General features: G+C 36.8%; 1 protein-coding gene across 4 annotated transcripts in view; it reads right to left on the reverse strand.

Moving 5' to 3' along the window:
- LOC121874864 (leucine-rich repeat neuronal protein 1-like) overlaps window positions 1–14600 on the reverse strand; it is a 95411-nt gene extending 80811 nt beyond the window's left edge. For 3 of the 4 annotated variants that reach the window (XM_042379157.1, XM_042379158.1, XM_042379155.1), the window contains exon 1: window positions 14283–14600. The gene's annotated coding sequence lies outside the window, so the exon portion shown is untranslated. The remainder of the gene's footprint in view (window positions 1–14282) is intronic. The other variant, XM_042379156.1, reaches the window with a different exon arrangement.
- Window positions 14601–17835: the final 3235 nt, after the last annotated feature.

The raw sequence follows: 17835 nt of genomic DNA on the forward strand, positions 1-17835 counted from the left end.
TGAAGACTCAGTTTTGTAGATGAGATACAAACTTTTTGTTTATAATTTTATCGCTGCTACTGGGACTTTTGTGTGCGTGTGTGACTTAGAGAAAAGTTACTAAAGTTTCGCAAGCGATTTAAGTTCTACACAGCGATTTTTTTTTCTCCAGACTATAAATATATGATTTTTTTAACGCCCTCAGGCAAAGTGCAGTGCAGTCGAGGTGTAAATGTCTGGAGGAGGAGGTTGATTCTTAAAAGTAACTTCCTTGCTGTTAGCGCCACTCTACCTGCAGGTGCGGGTGGCAATTTAGCTGGATCTCTGAATATTGTATATACTGTAGTGTCTGTCCAGTGCTGTTCAAGGCTGCAGTTGTTCCCAATCTTTATCAGGTGAGGTCCAGCCTTATTTTGCTAAACTGCGATAATATTTACATTAGGCTTAATAGGCAAAGGGTCTTATTCAAAATGTATTGGCATAGGCCTACAGCTGATCAAGTTCAATATAAAACACTGGGAATGTGTTACTAAAGTTTACTCACATTAACAAAAAAAGAATTAAATGACATAATATACAAACACAATAACCAGGAGAAAGTAAACACACCAACTGATGCCAAACATAACTTGCAACAATAACACTACAACAAATAGAAATATGATACAATTTTAGTGAGAAACTTGTGCCTGCTTCATGTCAACAAGCTCGGCAATTCGAGAGTTTGTGTTGGAGAGCGACCATCTGGAACTACCAAACGTTTCCTTATCTTTGTCTTCATTTACACAAGTGCAGAAAATCCAGACACACAGAGCTAAGTGGAGCTAAAAGGGTGGAGCGTTTAAGGAACACTATAAATACTCAGGTTATTGCATCGATTGGTTAAATTTTTAGAAAACTACCGCATATTTTTATAAGAGAAAATCGAAACCGCAAGGTCAGTTTTAAGTTTGGAAGATTCAGACGCATTAACACCAAAATATAAGGAGAGTTATATGTATCACTTATCAAACATGTAACCCAATATCTTATCTGTGACAATGTTCACCAAAAAAAAAAAATAATATCTGAAAATTATATCTAGTTCACTCCCCTTTAATTTATTTTCAACATACCAGATACGAATATGACATCACGTTCAGAGTTCCACGAGAGAGCAATTATGTATCCTACCAACATATTTCTACATAAAAGAAGCCCCCCTCCCCCCCCAAAAAAAAAGTTTGCCAAAAAAGTAAACAAGAGCTGGACATTGATATAAAGCATAAAAAAAAATACTCGATTCAATGTAGATTTCGAGGTAATTCGGAGAGAATATTCCAGGTCCCTATAAACAGAAAAATCATGACACCCAATTACAGTAAAAACACAAAAATAGGAGACGAACTCAACAACTACACGACGATCTGGTGATGAACCCAACACACGTAATCACATTCACTACCTTTAACACTCAACATTAACAACAGCCTTAGACTAATGATTTATATTTTTCACAGTTCTCAGAAAGACCAAAAACAACTTTAGTTTAATGGTTGACTCCAGTATTTTTTTTTTTTATCTTCAACTTTGTTTCTTCTTTCAATATTTTTTTTTTTATTCTTCCTCGCTACCTCACTTTACCTGCCTCCAAAAAAAGGAACCCTTCAATTACCTCTCACCTTGGGTTACCTGAGCCTTCCAATCAACATGAGAATAGTTCCTCAACCTTTACTTCAGCCAACACCATCACCTTTATTGATTTCTTGACTGTCTGGGTGTTCGTAAGAAAGTAAAACATTTTCTCTTAAAATTATAACTTGTAAATTGTATTTATATTTTCTTAATCATTATATAAAGTTGTAAAGAATTTGTGACGTGTAACTTCAAGGGAGCCACAGAATTAGACAATTAAGTCACAATAGATTTTAGTGAATAGTTAGAGCAGCCAGCCCCTTTTAATGACGTTACATTGGTGGGTGGAAATGTAGATAATATATTAATTAATACTGTTAGTGAGTCTTGTGATAAATTTATATAAAGACTCTTCCTTTTTTAGTTTGTATTTGTTCTATGGAAAACATCAACATTATCAGAAATTTTCATTATATTAGATTAGATCTTTAAATTTATTAGTGGGTTCCGCTGCAACCACCTTGAAGGGCGTGACAGGAACAGCCAACATAATTCTACCATTAGTTGAGCTTCTGCTGTTGTAAGACATTATCTTTCGGGTCTATCCTCACCATTACAACATTTTTCCATAAACCCAAAATTTTATTATTGATAAACAAGTAGCAAAATTTAACCTAAGTAACATTAACTTAGGTTAGATTAGGTTAAGTTAGGTTAAATTAGATTTTTTTTTTTAATTCAAGAAACGAATTTTTTCCCCTTTACTCTGTTTATAACGTTCGATTAACAGAGATAAGGTTAAGTTAGGTTTAGTTAAGTTAGGTTTAGTTAAGTTAGGTTTAGGAAAGTTACAATTAACTGAATTTAAAATACATGTACTGTCATTTTCGTCTTCGTTTTCTTTTTTTTTTCCTCTCCAAAACGTAATTTCTGGTTAAGTAGAAAATATTGGTACTGGTCGGAGTTTGGAGGGAGGAACACTGAGAATATTTTAACCGTGAATATGACAGTTAGGCGTCCAGCATCTCTCGTGTGTTGTAGGTTCTGCTGGCATCCTCCCTCTTTTTCTTTTTTCCGTCACTCTCTCTCGCTCTCTCTCGCTTTGTATCTCTTTTTCTTGCTTTCTCTCTTTTTCACTCATTCTTCCTCCTCTCTTTCTCATTCTCATTCTTTCTCTCTCTCTCATATTCTCTCTCACTGACTCGTCCTCCTCCTCTCTCTCTCTCTCTCTCTCTCTCTCTCTCTCTCTCTCTCTCACACACACACACAGCACCTGACCATGACAGGCCAAAGGAAGCACAGTAAAAAAGGAAGTTGTATGCTCAGAAATTTCTTCGAGTCGTAAAACTCCGGCAGGAAATTTGGTATGGTAATGTCCCCCGACTCAACACACACGGCCAACCCCTCCCCTTTTTTGTATTCATTTTATTTCTAAAACATTCTTTGGTTTCGTGACACAGTAAGGGAGAGAGAGAGAGAAGTGAGAGAGAGAGAGAGAGAGAGAGAGAGAGAGAGGTGGGGGTGGGAAAGAGAGAGAGAGACAGAGACGGCCGAATAGAGAAGAGAAAATAGACGGATGAAATAAAGGGAAGGAGAGAGAGATAATAGATAGAGAAAATAAAACGTGAAAAGGGGAAAGGAAAGAAGAGAGAGGGGGAAGAAATATACAAGAAGAGGAGGAGGAGGAGGAGAGCGAGAGATAAAGAACAGGGGAGAAGGATAAAGTAAAGTGGAGAAAGAAGGAGAAACCCCTAAAATAGGAGAAAGGAAAACAAAAATAAGAACTGGGATTAAACGAGAGAAAAACAGAGGAAGAAAAAGAAAGAAAGCGAAACTGAAAAGATACATACGAGAGAAAGAAGAAATTATTACAAAATAAAGCCATAGGCCTACGTTAACAAAGATACATGCAGACAGATAAAAAAAATAAAGGACTCTGTAAACTTAACCGCTGAGACATTCATATGTAAATTAGATAATAAAAGAATAATTAATAACTTGTTGAAAATGAGAACGAGTAAACAACTGTTATTTAAAAACACTCAATACATAGTAAGACATAAAGCATTGTAAGTTCACACAGAGAGAGAGAGAGAGAGAGAGAGAGAGAGAATTATAGATAACACATCAGAGACAGAGAGGGAATGAGAAGCACCAACACAAGAAACTATCGAGTGGTGTTGAAAGAATTCGTTTAGGTAAAGTTGAGGCAGCAAATAAAGTTTAATGGTTTTGTGCAGTGTTGGGAAATACTTGGACACCCCACCGTGGCTCCCCGCCATCAACCAATCTAAAATTTCAATTTCTCTTTCAAATATCAAACAGATTTTCAGGATTTCCCTCACAGGTTACAGTCTCAAGGGTAAGTAAAGGTTGGGCTTGGTATAGGTACAGACGGGTAGAAGGACAACACAGAGGGACAGAGAACTCCACCATGTTCCTTTGAAGGTGGTTGTCTAAGGTGTGATGAGAGAGGGAGGGAGGGAGTGTTCCTTCAGAGTTGGTCATTTGATGTTAAAACTTAACCAAAACACTTAAGAATCTTGGGTTTTAGAGTAACAAGCATAGTGGTATAGGATATCCTTTACAGATGATGCGCAGTCTCATTTCTTCTCAGCTGTGAACAATAGGTGAGGGCTCTCAACCAAAGACGAAAATAAGTGTTGGAAGGAAGACCCACAGGAAATTGAGATTGAGGTCATGTAACTGTAATATGTGAAGGGTAACAGGCGAATAGAGAGATCCCCTTCATTTTGCACTTAAAGGGAAGTTAAATTGGTTAAATTGTGTCCCCGCCTTTATTATAAATCATTATACATTACAACCTACAAAAAAACCAATCAAGTAAAAAATTATCGTTGGTGTAGAATTGTTATAGATCCAACCAATTACAGTTGAACCTTAATACATCACTATCCTGTACTGCATTGGTTATAGTCCACCACTAATCATGGAGATATCTGGTCTCCTGACAGTTACTTTATGCACTCGTTTTCTCATTATTTTTCCTAAACTGCTGAACCATCGTAGAAGACGTTTTACCGTGTTATGCTGCTCCAGCAATAAGTAGAATTTAAAATACGTTCTCAAATACCACAGTCAAACGCCACATGTTATAAAATATAGTAAATGCGCAAGTTATTAAAATTTTGTCCATTTAGGATGTAAAATGGTGAAATATGTCAATGATATTTAATTTGTAAAATGGGATTGGTTGCGGTAGGGTTTGTCTCAGTGTCACGACACAGTTAAGTATCGCTTGATCTTTCTGGTTTAGGTAGAATTACGATTATCCGTACGATTTTCCGGAGAATTATTATGTAACTGTAAATAAATGCACCCAAAATATGGAACAATAATAATGAACGTGTGAACAAATGAAGAAACACAAAGAAGAAAATGAAGAAATAAAATAGTTAAAGCCTTGTGCTGCATTTTGTATTCTACATTTATGTTGGATATGTTTTATACATTTAAGAAGAATTTCTTTTATACATTTATACTGTACGTCTTTTATGCATTTATACAATACCTCGTTTGTAGGCATATACAGCATTTCTTTTATACATTTATACAATACTTCGTTTATACATTTATACAATATTTCTTTTTTCCATTGACAATAGAATGGATGAAACAGTAGAGGACAGAACTCACCACTAGAAGCTGTAGTAGCCCAATACAGTTACAGATCCTTTAACTGCGTCATGTGAGACAATAACACACACTGCCAACCCTTTTGTTTATCATTTATTTTGCAGTTTTTCTTATCAATCACAAGCAATTTTCTTTCTCCATTTTCTTCTTTAAAATCTTGGCTGGAACTTTAAGCATTGTTGAATAATTCTTCCACGCACAAAATACACCAAAAATAGGTCACATCGCCACGTACATGAGTTTGTGTCACGATAACAGAAGACAAGGGCACTGGATCCCTGATTAGGCAATAGGCTTTGAGCCTCGCCGTGCTCTTGGGCTACAAGGAACCATAAACCCGCAAGAAAATCCACGTTATGGGTCTGGTAGATCGGATTTTCGCGAGTGACTGTAAACATGGGAATATCTACAAAAGAGGCCCAAAATGGCTCCCAATACGAGTATTGGAGATTTTTAGATAAGGGAAATTCGATTAAGGAATTTTCTTGTATTATACTTCATTAAAAATTTATTGAACATTCTTAACCATATTTCACCTAAAAGTTTATCATCTCTGGGTAATAATTCAGCTTTCTACTGTATATGAGAGTCTATAAAATATTTCAGAATTTATTGAAATTTTGCTGAGCTTAATTCAGATATATACTGTATGCTCACAATGATAATTTTAAGTGAACGCGTATTTTTTTTAAGTTTACATATTAAAATAAATGTTAAATTACTACTGATTGGTGGTTATAAATTTCATAAACTAAGTATATAAGTATAATGGTGATTTTTCTGGCTGCTCTAAAATACATTTCCGAAAAGGATGATGAAGCCAATACGTAGGGTAGCTCTTACTATTAACTGGGTAACCTTAGAACATGACAAAGAACGGCATATAGAAGACGACCCTCAATTTATAGTTAAACGAATAAATACATAAATTAATAAGCAAGAAACTAGATTTAAAATGTCACTGAAGTTGTTATAAGATAGTCTCTCGTTTGTAAATATCTCCAAAGCCTTTCCTGTTTATTATCATTACCTGTCAACACATTATTTTTCCTGTTAATGCTGCAATAATTAAAAAGTTAGCGTCATATTCCTCCTTGCTGTCGTTCTGCACCCGAGGGATATTCAATATACAGTACGCAAGAACCTCATTTACTGAACACATTAGTAAACAAAGATCTAACGTCGTTGCTAAAGGATGCATAAGAGAGAGAAGGAGAGGGGAAGTATTGAGTAATATGATTAAAACTCGAAAAAAATTAAAACAAATATGACACCGGTATATGTTCGACAGTCAAGATAATTGGAAAGAGATAGAAAGGGATTTTGGAAGCGACTTTGAATCTCTTGAGACAGTGAGAGGAACTCCTATGGAAGACCTTAATTGAAGATGTAAAATGACCGAAAGAAAACGAGAGAAGTACTAGTGTGGAGCTACTTGCCGCCATTACATGCTGATAGAAGAGGAAGTTATGTATAAAATTAACCAGATAGGAACTGGTGAAAATGAAGAAGTAGTTTGGAGAATATATAAGATTCAGACAAGGTTGTTACAATCCAATAAAGATGGTGGGTATTAAGAACTGAAAAAGTTAAATAAAAAAAAGAAGTTTAGTATGGCAGCTAAAAGGAGAAAATACCAACACCGGAAACAACGAAGTAAAACAACACAGTGGGATAGAATAAGTTAAGCGAGGATTGGTGACGGCAGCAGCGGAAGTGTTGTGAAAATAAAGAGGAGGAAAAGAACAGCGAAAGAAAACACGATGGATAAACAAGAAACTCCAAGAAGAAGAAAGACGCTGAGAAATGAGATGGAAACGAGAAAACTTACAGAATACAAGACAGAAGTGAAATATCTCTCACCAAAACAACAAATTCCAAGGATAGCCAGAATGTTATGACAATCTAGACACACCAGAAGGAAAACAAACAATTTATTGTATAACGATAATATACGAAAGAAACAAAAGACGTGAGAGAGACAGATGCAATGAGAAACTGAGTAGAAGAAAAGCAAATGGAAGAGGAGACGAAATCTATGTAAATAACTCGTACATCTAAAAAAAATAAAAAGTGTGGGAAGGAGGATAACAAATCAAAGGACTCAAGAAGAAGCATAATGGTGATCAACTATAAATAATGAGAGAATAAACTGCGCTGCAAACTTACCGAGGATTAAACACGAACAGGACACGAGGCAGAAATTCTTACCAAAAAAAAAAAATCCAAGATATAAGTGAATCATAGTAACACAAATGCATCGAAAAATTCCAACATGCAAACATAATATTTTAATTAATTTTTTTTTTCGATCGAGAAAAAGCATATGACCGACTACCACGGGTAACAGAGATGATGTATAAAAGAAGGAAAGACGGCAATAAGAACGTGATCAGGGTACATCAAGAAGCTGGAAGTTTGAGTAAGACTGCATGAGATATCCAACTTTCACCTCCTCTCTCTTTGTACTAGTAATGGAGATCTTGGGTGAAGGAGCAACTAGGAAGAGTATTGTCATCATTGCTAGTAGATAAGATGTGTGATACGGGATAGTTGTTCTTGTTCAGGGTGGAAGATATATGTAGAGAGAGCGGAGGAATGACACTGTATACACAAGGGAAACAGTAGTTATGTTGAAAAATGAAACGAAAAGAGGGGGATGGAATTCTTAAAATATGTAAAGAATTAAAATTATGTAATAGGTTTGGATCCCTATGCTGACTTTTGAGTGAGAGAGAAGGCTGTGAACTGAAAGTCTTAAGAAATAGTATAATATATAACACACAATTGAAGTAATCATTTGTACCAAAACAATGCCCATGAAACTGAAAGCAAAAATACGTGTGGTAGTGGTTAAGCTTTTACTATTATACAGAGCGGAGAGTTGAACACAAGGGGGGCAAAAGAATGTAATATTCTTAAGTTTTTATAAATATGAATGTTGTTGATAAATGTCGAGAATGTGGTAAAAGGAAATGATAAGAAATGATAAACAAGATGGTTAAGACTTGTTCTGAGGAAACAGAGAAGAATGTGGAATAAAGGAGAACAATAAAAATACCAATAGAGTGTAGGAGAAGTAAAAACAGGCAGAAATGCGGCTGAAAAAACAATTAAAAATAAATAAGTAAGAAAAGGAAAATCAAAGGGTTGACAACTACTGTGGAGAAAGAAGCGAACGAACTGATTAAGACAATGGTAGTTAAATATAACTAAATATTGATATATAGATAGGCTTAGAGGCACAGGTAGAGATTTTGATACAACTATAGACACATAACTTTAAATATACTGATAAGAGCTCTAGGCACAAGTATAAAACATAGATCTAGTAAAACTGGATCCTGGAGACTCATCGGATTATTCGGGGCAGTGCGGATACAGCACACTGAACACTTAGCGTCGGTACACCAGGAAGTGGTGTAAATGATACGGCGATCGACCGCCTTTATTTCTCAAACTTGTGAATTTAGGTACCCATTTATAGCTGGATGGGTACCCCGGGGAGCAAACCAATGTTCCTCGGGACAAGAGACGAGCAGTTTATCCACTCAGCCACCACATTCTAAAGGGATATGTATAAAGTTTTGGATGGGAACATATGAATGGATAAACATATAAAAAAAAAGTATATATGTGTCGTTTTCTGAGTTACATGTCCTATATTTCAGAGACAGGATCAGTTAGTAGTCCTGGTGAGGTATGAATCCTGCTAAACTCACCCATTACCCCCCCCCCTTCCCTCCCTCCCCACCCCTAACTTAAACTTATGATCGGAGAAAGGAATAAAAATTTAAAGAAAATGTCCTGTGCCTCTATTTATGGTACTTCTATTTTGAGGAAATCGAACTCCTTGATGTCATAAAAGTACAACTGATCACTTTAAGAGAAAAATTTTTTCCTTAGTAACATAATACATCTTTACACGTTTGTTCAGTGTTCATAAGTATTACATGTGTTTGATGGTTACGTAAATGGGAACAGCGAGGTAATAGTTGTTTTAGTATTAATTAATCAGAGGGACTTACCATCTGTTGTGATCTCTTGTTGGCTTGGTGGTGGGGGGCGGGGGGGGGTGATTGAAGGTCGTGATCAGCTTGTAACAAAGACTTGGTTGGCTTAGATGATTTAATTCCTTCATAAAGTGAGTAACCAACACAGACAACTACTTCTCCTTCACGTTCTACTACTACCTCTACTTCTACGTATGCTACTATTAATACTAAAATAAACACATATACTATTAAGACTACTATTACTACTGAGTTTACTACATTTACTATTAATATTCTTACATTGCTACTATAAAAAAAGACTCTCTTAGAGGGTAAAGTAATTATTATTTTCAGTTTGCTTTAATAAATATGAAACACCAATTTAATATATACAGGTAAATAGCGTTTTTTACAGGTAGATTTAGATAGTGGTATAAGAGAGATGGTACACACTGTCTCTCTCAACATGATAGGTTCAGTCTCTATCTCTTAACACATATGGATTAATCAGGTTGTCTCTCTGAATACACGGTAGGTTGAGTCTCTCTAAATACAGGTACATATGTAGTCTCTCTCTCTCTCTCTCTCTCTCTCTCTCTCTCTCTCTCTCTAAAACACAAATAGATGCAGACTGTCTCTCGTTACATACATACATACAAACATACATACAAACATACATACATACATACATACATATGCACAGGGAGAGCGGAGTGGGAAGGGAAAGAGAGAGAGAGAAAGGGAGAGCGAAGGAGAAAGGAAATAAGAGTGAAAGAGGGAAATAAAATGAGAGAAAGTAAAAGAAAGGGAAGAGAAGATAAAAGAAACGATAGTGAGAGAAATTGAGTATTAAAATAAAATAGAGAAACATATTTTTCAGGGAGAGAGAGAGAGAGAGAGAGAGAGGGATTGATTTAAGAAAAAGCGGAGAAAATAACAGATATAGAGAGAGTAAAAGAGAAAGCGAAGAAAGTCTCACCATTTTTACATCTCGTTACAAGGGACACACTCTTACTCTTATAAAACTGCCTGGGAGAAAGTTTTACAAGTGAACTCTGGCGACTTTTCCTCTTTGGCCATGATAGTATCTTGCAGTGATTGTCGTTCACTGCAGGGAGAGTTAGTTTAATATTTTCTCTCTCTTAAGTAAGTTTTATGCTACTACTGATACCACTACTACTTTTATCATCACTACACATTACTACTACAACATGACACCAGGTAATAATAATAATAATAATAATAATAATAATAATAATAATAATAATAATAGCAGTGGTAACTATAGGAGTGTAATATTCAATGTTTGTTAAATAATTTTTATAATTATTATTATTATTGTTATTATTATTATTATTATTTTTATTATTATTATTACATCAATGTTAAGATTACCCTACTTCCCTTTTCATATGTTTTTGTTGTTAATATATACTTGGAGTGTCTCTTTTATACTCAGTAAACCTCACCTTAAACCTTTGATTTTCCCCCCTTCTGGGTGACGCTTTCATATAATTATTTCAAATTGCCTCGGTCATATTTTATATTATATATAAAGTAACACGACTACATTGAATATAATCGTCACATAGAGGAATGCATACAAAAATACACGAATGCAAGTATATCTTAACACACACACACACACACACATACATATAAACACTGTAGGTACACTCAATCCAAAAAGTATCTATATGGTAAGGTCTAATGAATTTCAAAATGAACACTGCGTCTCCTGTTGTCTCGGTAGGGTTGTCAAAATCCTTCGTCCGTTGCCACAGTGTCTCACACAAAATCGCCAAGACATATATATATATATATTTTTTTTTTAATGAGTGTTACTAATATACACATAAATATATACCCATAGACATACTTTAGAGTCGAAACAAAAAATAAAAAAAAGAAATACAACCAGCTTCCACCAAGTAAATATTTCCTTTCCTTTTACCAATATCACTTTCTTATTTGGTTCTATGAATTTTAAACCCCGTGCTGTATTTCCCTGTTGAAGGTCGAAGCTACAAAGTGCATAAAGTTTTTTTTTTTGTGAGTATGATTATCAAAGAATGGAAGCTTTTTTGTATGTAGCGAAATTCCTCTCTCTCTCTCTCTCTCTCTTTAGAATATTGAAGTGGAATTGAGTTTTCCTGTGATCGGAGGGGTTATAAAACACGCTGTTGATGCCTCTTGGAGCTATGCACATCCTCTTACTGCTCTCCTCATTTCGCCCCTGATGTGTAACGCCTACTTGCCTCCTCGTGAGATTTCTTCCTTTTTCCTTGAGTGATGCCTTTCTTCCTGATGTGACTCTTTTTTTTCCTTATGCGACCTATTTCCTTTTGTGGCTCCCCCTTTTCTTGTGTGGTTCTTCCTTATGTGACTCTTTTCTTCCTTATGTAACTCTTGTTTTTTTCTCATGTGACTCCTTTCTTCCTAATGTGACCCCTTTCTTCCTTCTTCTGTCTCCTCTCTTCTTTATGTGACTCTGTTCTTCCTTGTATAAATCCTTCTTTCTTCTCTACGAAGTTCCACATTTCTTGCCTCGGTAATTCCTTATCGCTCGCTTTCGGTTATGCATCTCAACATGTCGTCATTTTTATTCTCCCCCTCTCCAAATACCTTCTTCTCTTCTTCTCCCTCTTCCTTCTCTACCTCCCAAGCAACCTCATCCATACCCCTCATCCCACCAGTAATCCCACCTGATCCAAGATTCCGCCATGAGATCCCAAGATGTTTTCCCCGGGTCACCACAAGACTCCTTTACATACCACTAATCTCACCATTCTCCCTCGCCTTCGTTATTTCATTTCGCAGTATTAAACCAACAGCAACGACAGTGGAGGTACCAATATTTCGAATTAATGTAGTATTCTTTAGTCTTAACCCGTTTACGATGATGATTTAACCCTTCGGGACTCAAAGGGTTAAGGATCAATGTGTATTTTATCGCTATGTAATTAAATACACATACAGGTACATATATTAATGCAGGTAACAAAGATTTCGCAATAATGTAATGCACACACATCACCCTGTATTGTTGTGTGTTATTGTCACATAAAACTCGTATGCATGCAAAGTAAAAATATACATTAATGTTATTGACGTCAACAACCAAGGTAGAGTACATTATTGTGTCGTGATTTCTTGTACATGTAAACAATAGACAAATAATTGTCTTTCATGCATCACAGGATATCACTCAGTCCCCATCACTCCTGACGTACCCTCCCCACCGCAGCTCCTCTTCGTGGATAATTAATCTTGGTCTTAGCCATATTAAGACACCTCTTCCCCCAGCCTCTTTATCCTTGGATCACTCGTAATAAAAACAACGTCAGCGCGAGCATGATTCAGTGCTTGGTGTTCCCCTCCAACCCAGAGTGACACGCCTGCAGAAACCAAGGAATGTTCTGCCACCCTCCAACCCACAAATGATACTTAGGGATAGTATGTCAGTCAAACGTTCGCTTGCATTTGTTTGTAGTGACGCTCTTCCGTGACAAAGTTAATAATTTCTTGAACCTATGGAAAAATTACACTCCTTTGTAATTTTCTTCTCATCATTTATTCTTTATTGTTTTCTTTTTCCTCACCTTGTCTCTCATCCACCTTCTTCACCTTCTTCACCCTGTCTTGCCTCTGAGGGTGGGTAGCGTTGCAGTGACCAGCCCGCCTATACACACATATCATCATCATTCTTACAACATGAACCTATTATTCCTAATCTCCTTACCATAGCTTTTGTACTTCTCATTTTCACCGTTCCTCTTCCCTTCATTAACCCCATTTCTCTCTTATTTCTCATTATCTTTCTCACTATTAACCTCTTCTCTATCTCTCCATCCCCCGTCTATTTCTTATCCCCAATTCCTCTCCCGTTTTCCTAGCCTTCCCTCTCACTCACATCCTTCTCTCTTTTTCTTTTTCTATGTTCCTTCTTTACCCCTACCCTGTTCTCCTAACACCATCTCTCCTCATCCTTAGTGATCGCTGGAGCCAACACTGAGACCACTCCACCACTCCCTCTTCCTCTCCTGGTTAAAGATTAATAGGATCCCTTGACGCCCGGCGCTAAACACACCACCACCATCGTCAACAAAAACACCCGAGACTTTCCTTAGTCTTTTGAAGCCAGGTGTAGGCGGCGGCCATCAAAGACGCGGTAAATTCTTAACAAAAACGCTAAATTCCACACGAGGATGTTTTTCACCAGGCTCCTCCTCCTCTTCCTCATCCTCTTCTCTTCCTCCTCCTCTGCTTCATCTTATAACCAAGAGTCTGGGAGTGTATTATTCCAGCAAGTGAAGACCCTCCTTTTTTTTAAAGCTCACTAACTTCCGCCGTGCCACTTGGGTGCATCATGTCTCAAGATGGTCTTCAAGTCCAGTTTTATACGTCTGAAATTGAGTTATTTTTTGGGTCCGTATTTTGTAGAATGATGTCGGCCCTGTTTATAAATTTAATGTGTTTACATTATGAAGGTCCCGGTGAAGAAGTCAACCATAGTTATTTTGTCTCTGTAAAGATGTTGATTCTGTTAGGAAATTATATACCTCAGTTGTGTTTATATTATGTAGATTACGTCTTTCTTCTCTTGATAAATACTGGTCCTATGGTTGGGGTTTATCTAAAGTATTTATCTCGTTTATGTAACTTATTTCAGTTGACAGTGTGTTAGTATAATTTATAGTAACAAAGTGAGGTGCCTGCATGTGCCCTTATTTCCTACTTCAAAAACTATTAAGTCAATGATAGTTAGTAGTGTTATTTAATGTGTGTTTATACGTTGCAATAACTCAGGTTTATATTAAGTGAATAAACTTGGCTGAGAGAGTGCTTGACCTGTGCCTGTATAATGGTTAAGCAAGGCATTTTGATGCCCTGTTTGTTTATATAATGTAGGTCAAGTTTAGCAAGGGGAAACATGGTTATTGGTCGTGTTTCTGTTTACATCAACTGGTAGATGCACTGGTTCATCTTTTATGCTTCAGAAATTTTTATTTTATTGACGCAGTGATGTAGACTTACCTTACACGGTGTGTGTTGATCAGCACCGCCGACGGCTGAAAGTGATCCTAATGTCTTGTATGGAATATTAGTTCCGCTGACAATCTTTATAGTTAATATATATTTCCAAGGATTCTCAAATTCGAGTGATTGTGTTTTTCTTATGAGATAATTCTATTGGAAACCAATTGTAGTTCACAAAATACCAGTAAATTATACACGGTATTGATCTACCACTAAATATCTTGAACTTTCCTTTTATGAACACTATTTTGTAAAACAGGTAGTAGCCATAGAATAGTCTTGCCAGACGAGAGAGAAACACCCTCCCCGGACACCCTGCGTGAGGCAACTGATGCGGGGATCACTGCGTACGAGAGACCAAACCCGCCTTGGGAAAGATGCCAACTATTACTTTCCGCGCCCAGTTCATACGTGAAAACTATTATTTTTAATTATGTTGTAACGTTGGTGATAGTAATAATAATGAAAGTGACACTCATCACAGTAATATTCACAACCACTGTGTAAAATATAGTGACCTGACCCCCACGGACGCTAATGGTCGGTGCCAAAGGATCAATCTACTTCAGGAGGTCTCTGAATGACATACAATCAGATAAACAGACATACAGACAGACAGACGTGTCCTCGGCCCATCCTAAGAGGAGATACTTACCAAACTTGGACGTCATAGTCCTAATGGTACTTCCTATAGAGCGTACAAGACAGACAGTCAAATAAAGCGACGCTCGTAAAGAAATTCTTGTCAAATTCTCAGTGTGGTCGTTTCCTTAACTGTGGAATCTCGTCAATGACGTGACCTTGGTTCTTGTTTAGTTCAGCCAAACTAGTGGAGTGACTTTTGTAGGCCTCAGACAGCCAAGCTGGACGCTTTCGTAAATATTGGATTGTTATTGTTGATAAGGTCATCCCTTTCAGCTGTGAATATTTCGTAACGATTAGTTATCGATAGTAGACACTTCCTGGTGTGCGGTGACCTTAATCTGTGACCTCTGATCTTGACCTTTGTACGAAATTGGCCAAATAGGATTTTACCTAATCTAGATCTAGGCTGACGAGCTATGATATTCTTATGAAGATAAAAATAAAATTCTGACTGCTAACGTGCGAACAGAAAGATGAACGACAAACAAACGAATAAAAAAAGAAGCCTACCAATCATTATACAGTACTTGGCAAGTCTTCAATCTTGCCAGGTGAGGCAGTGTGGCTCTCAGCAACACTTGTGTGGTAGGCGGACTACAGTATACCTTCAGTATACTCTCTTCCTTTGTACTGTTCTAAACATTAATGTTGTACGGCATCTAGCCGACGTGACTGTCTGTATCAAAAAATATGCAATATTTCTCCTTCATATGTTCAATGACTGATTGTAATTTAAAACTGAGAGTAAACAAACTTTTACTCTTATTATCATATATATATTTTTAAAGTTGGGTACTTCATTAACCCCACGAAACCCATAATATAAATTATTGCATACAATAATCACTTTGCTCCACATTTCAAGACAAATAACCCATTAGCTAATAGACAGCAAGAGGAAATTGCAACAGTAAAGAGCAACCAAAAGGAACCGCACACGTACAGAATTATATAACATAAATCTAGTCGACAAAGTGAGCTTAGTTTGCACCTGGGACTCTGGGGTCTAACCTGTAAACTGATTAAATAGACAGTAATCACAGTAACACCTGGACTTCCAATTTACTTTACGATTACAAAATATTTACAATGACTACAGACCAGGTGTTTAGCAGGTGATAGGCATGATTACACCTGGCTACACCTGATCACCCAGAGTCATTGTCGTCAACTATATTATTGGGGAATCCACCCAGTAAAGTAACCCCAGAAAGTCTCTTTGCCAATGTCGCTATATAACACGAGTTAAAAACATTTCCTTCATCGGCAATAGATCAATGACCTTAAGTCTTCGATAAGCTTAGGTAAAAAAAAAAGGATAAATGAGGTGAATAGATAACTTGGAAAGACACACCATTCCCATATACGTGTCGTCTGTCAAATTGCGCCTCGTGTCTGTAACTTTTCCCGGGAGAGTGACTGTTGGCCATCAAGGTGCCACTACTGCTGCTGCTCCCTCACAACACTCACCTGGCTGGCTTCCTCACAATCATTGCTCTGTCTCCCTACCTTTACCTGGTCTCTTTATTAAAGGTGCCAGTGAGGTTCTTCTTTGTTCAGGAAGTATTGATTGATAGGAAAGTCATCTTTGTACAGTACATATGTTGTTATCACGTCCCTTATGTGAGAAAAAGAGAGGCAGGTTAAGCAAGGATTATTGTTAAATCTTGAGGATATGTTTCGACTTTTTCCTCGTGGTAAATTATTTCTTTGGTTTCTTTTTCCTCTCTCTCTCTCTCTATATATATATCTGTATATATATATATCTCTCCAACAGTCGTATATTTCTCCCCCAGATAAAAGATAATCAAGTTCGCCTCGACCCCGTGATGTTGTAATCAAGTCAGTGATAATTATTATTTGATCCCTTAATTTCATTACTCTCTCTCTCTCTCTCTCTCTCTCGCAATCTGTCTGCCTGTGTGTGTGTTTGTCTGTCCGTCAAGATTATACCCAATATACTATCTCCCTATAGTTAGCGGCACCACACATTACACAGTTTATCTTCTCATATCTTTATCACTACAAATGTGTTGACGTGTTCGTACTCTTGTTTGTTTATCAGTGTGTGTGTTTATATTCACGTATCCTTGTGTGTTCTCGTGCTAGTTTATGAGTATTTTTGTTATGTTTGTGGGAGTTCATGTCTACTTGTTTTTCAGTTTTTGTTTATTTATGTTTGCATGTGTTCATGGGCGTGTGTGTGTGTGTGTGTGCAAGACATTATCTCCGTGTGGATCATTACACTCTGTCCACCTACAGACTTACCTTCCGCTTCCAGAACAGTTGGTAGCCCTGTCGAGGTGGTGTATCCTGCCAGAACAGTTGGTATCCCTGGTGAGATGGTGTATATCCTACCAGAATAGTTGGTAGCCCTAGCGAGATGGTATATCCTGCCAGAATAGTTGGTAGCCACGGTGAGGTGGTGTATATCCTGCTTAACACCTCCCTGTTGATAGCACTAAATGACATACAAAAAAGGTGATTGGAAAAGGAAAATAGAAAACATTTTAAATAAATCCTAAAGAAATAATAACATTCATTATTTCACTGAATATAAGTAGATTGAACTAAGATATTAATGATCATTAACTATGTCCTTGATAGAAGAGTGACGTGATTGTTTACCTGATATCACTAAACCAATAGCCTGAATGACCTGCCATATAATTAGAATAGGTAACTCACAGATGAATGAGGTACCATCAACCTCTGTAACCTCTCTTGTTAGCAATACCTCAAACGTCATCGATTACTATCCAACTTTGACTATTTTAAAGTATTACTCGAAGAATTAACATGAAATATATTGATAGATAACAGAGATGTGACCGAGAACCACTGGACTGCGACACTTGATGAGCCTCGGTCATGTGCTGTATGTATGATAATATTTCTTGCTTTG

This window comes from Homarus americanus, unplaced genomic scaffold (assembly GCF_018991925.1).
Source record: "Homarus americanus isolate GMGI-L3 unplaced genomic scaffold, GMGI_Hamer_2.0 scaffold56009, whole genome shotgun sequence".
Taxonomy (NCBI): domain Eukaryota; kingdom Metazoa; phylum Arthropoda; class Malacostraca; order Decapoda; family Nephropidae; genus Homarus; species Homarus americanus.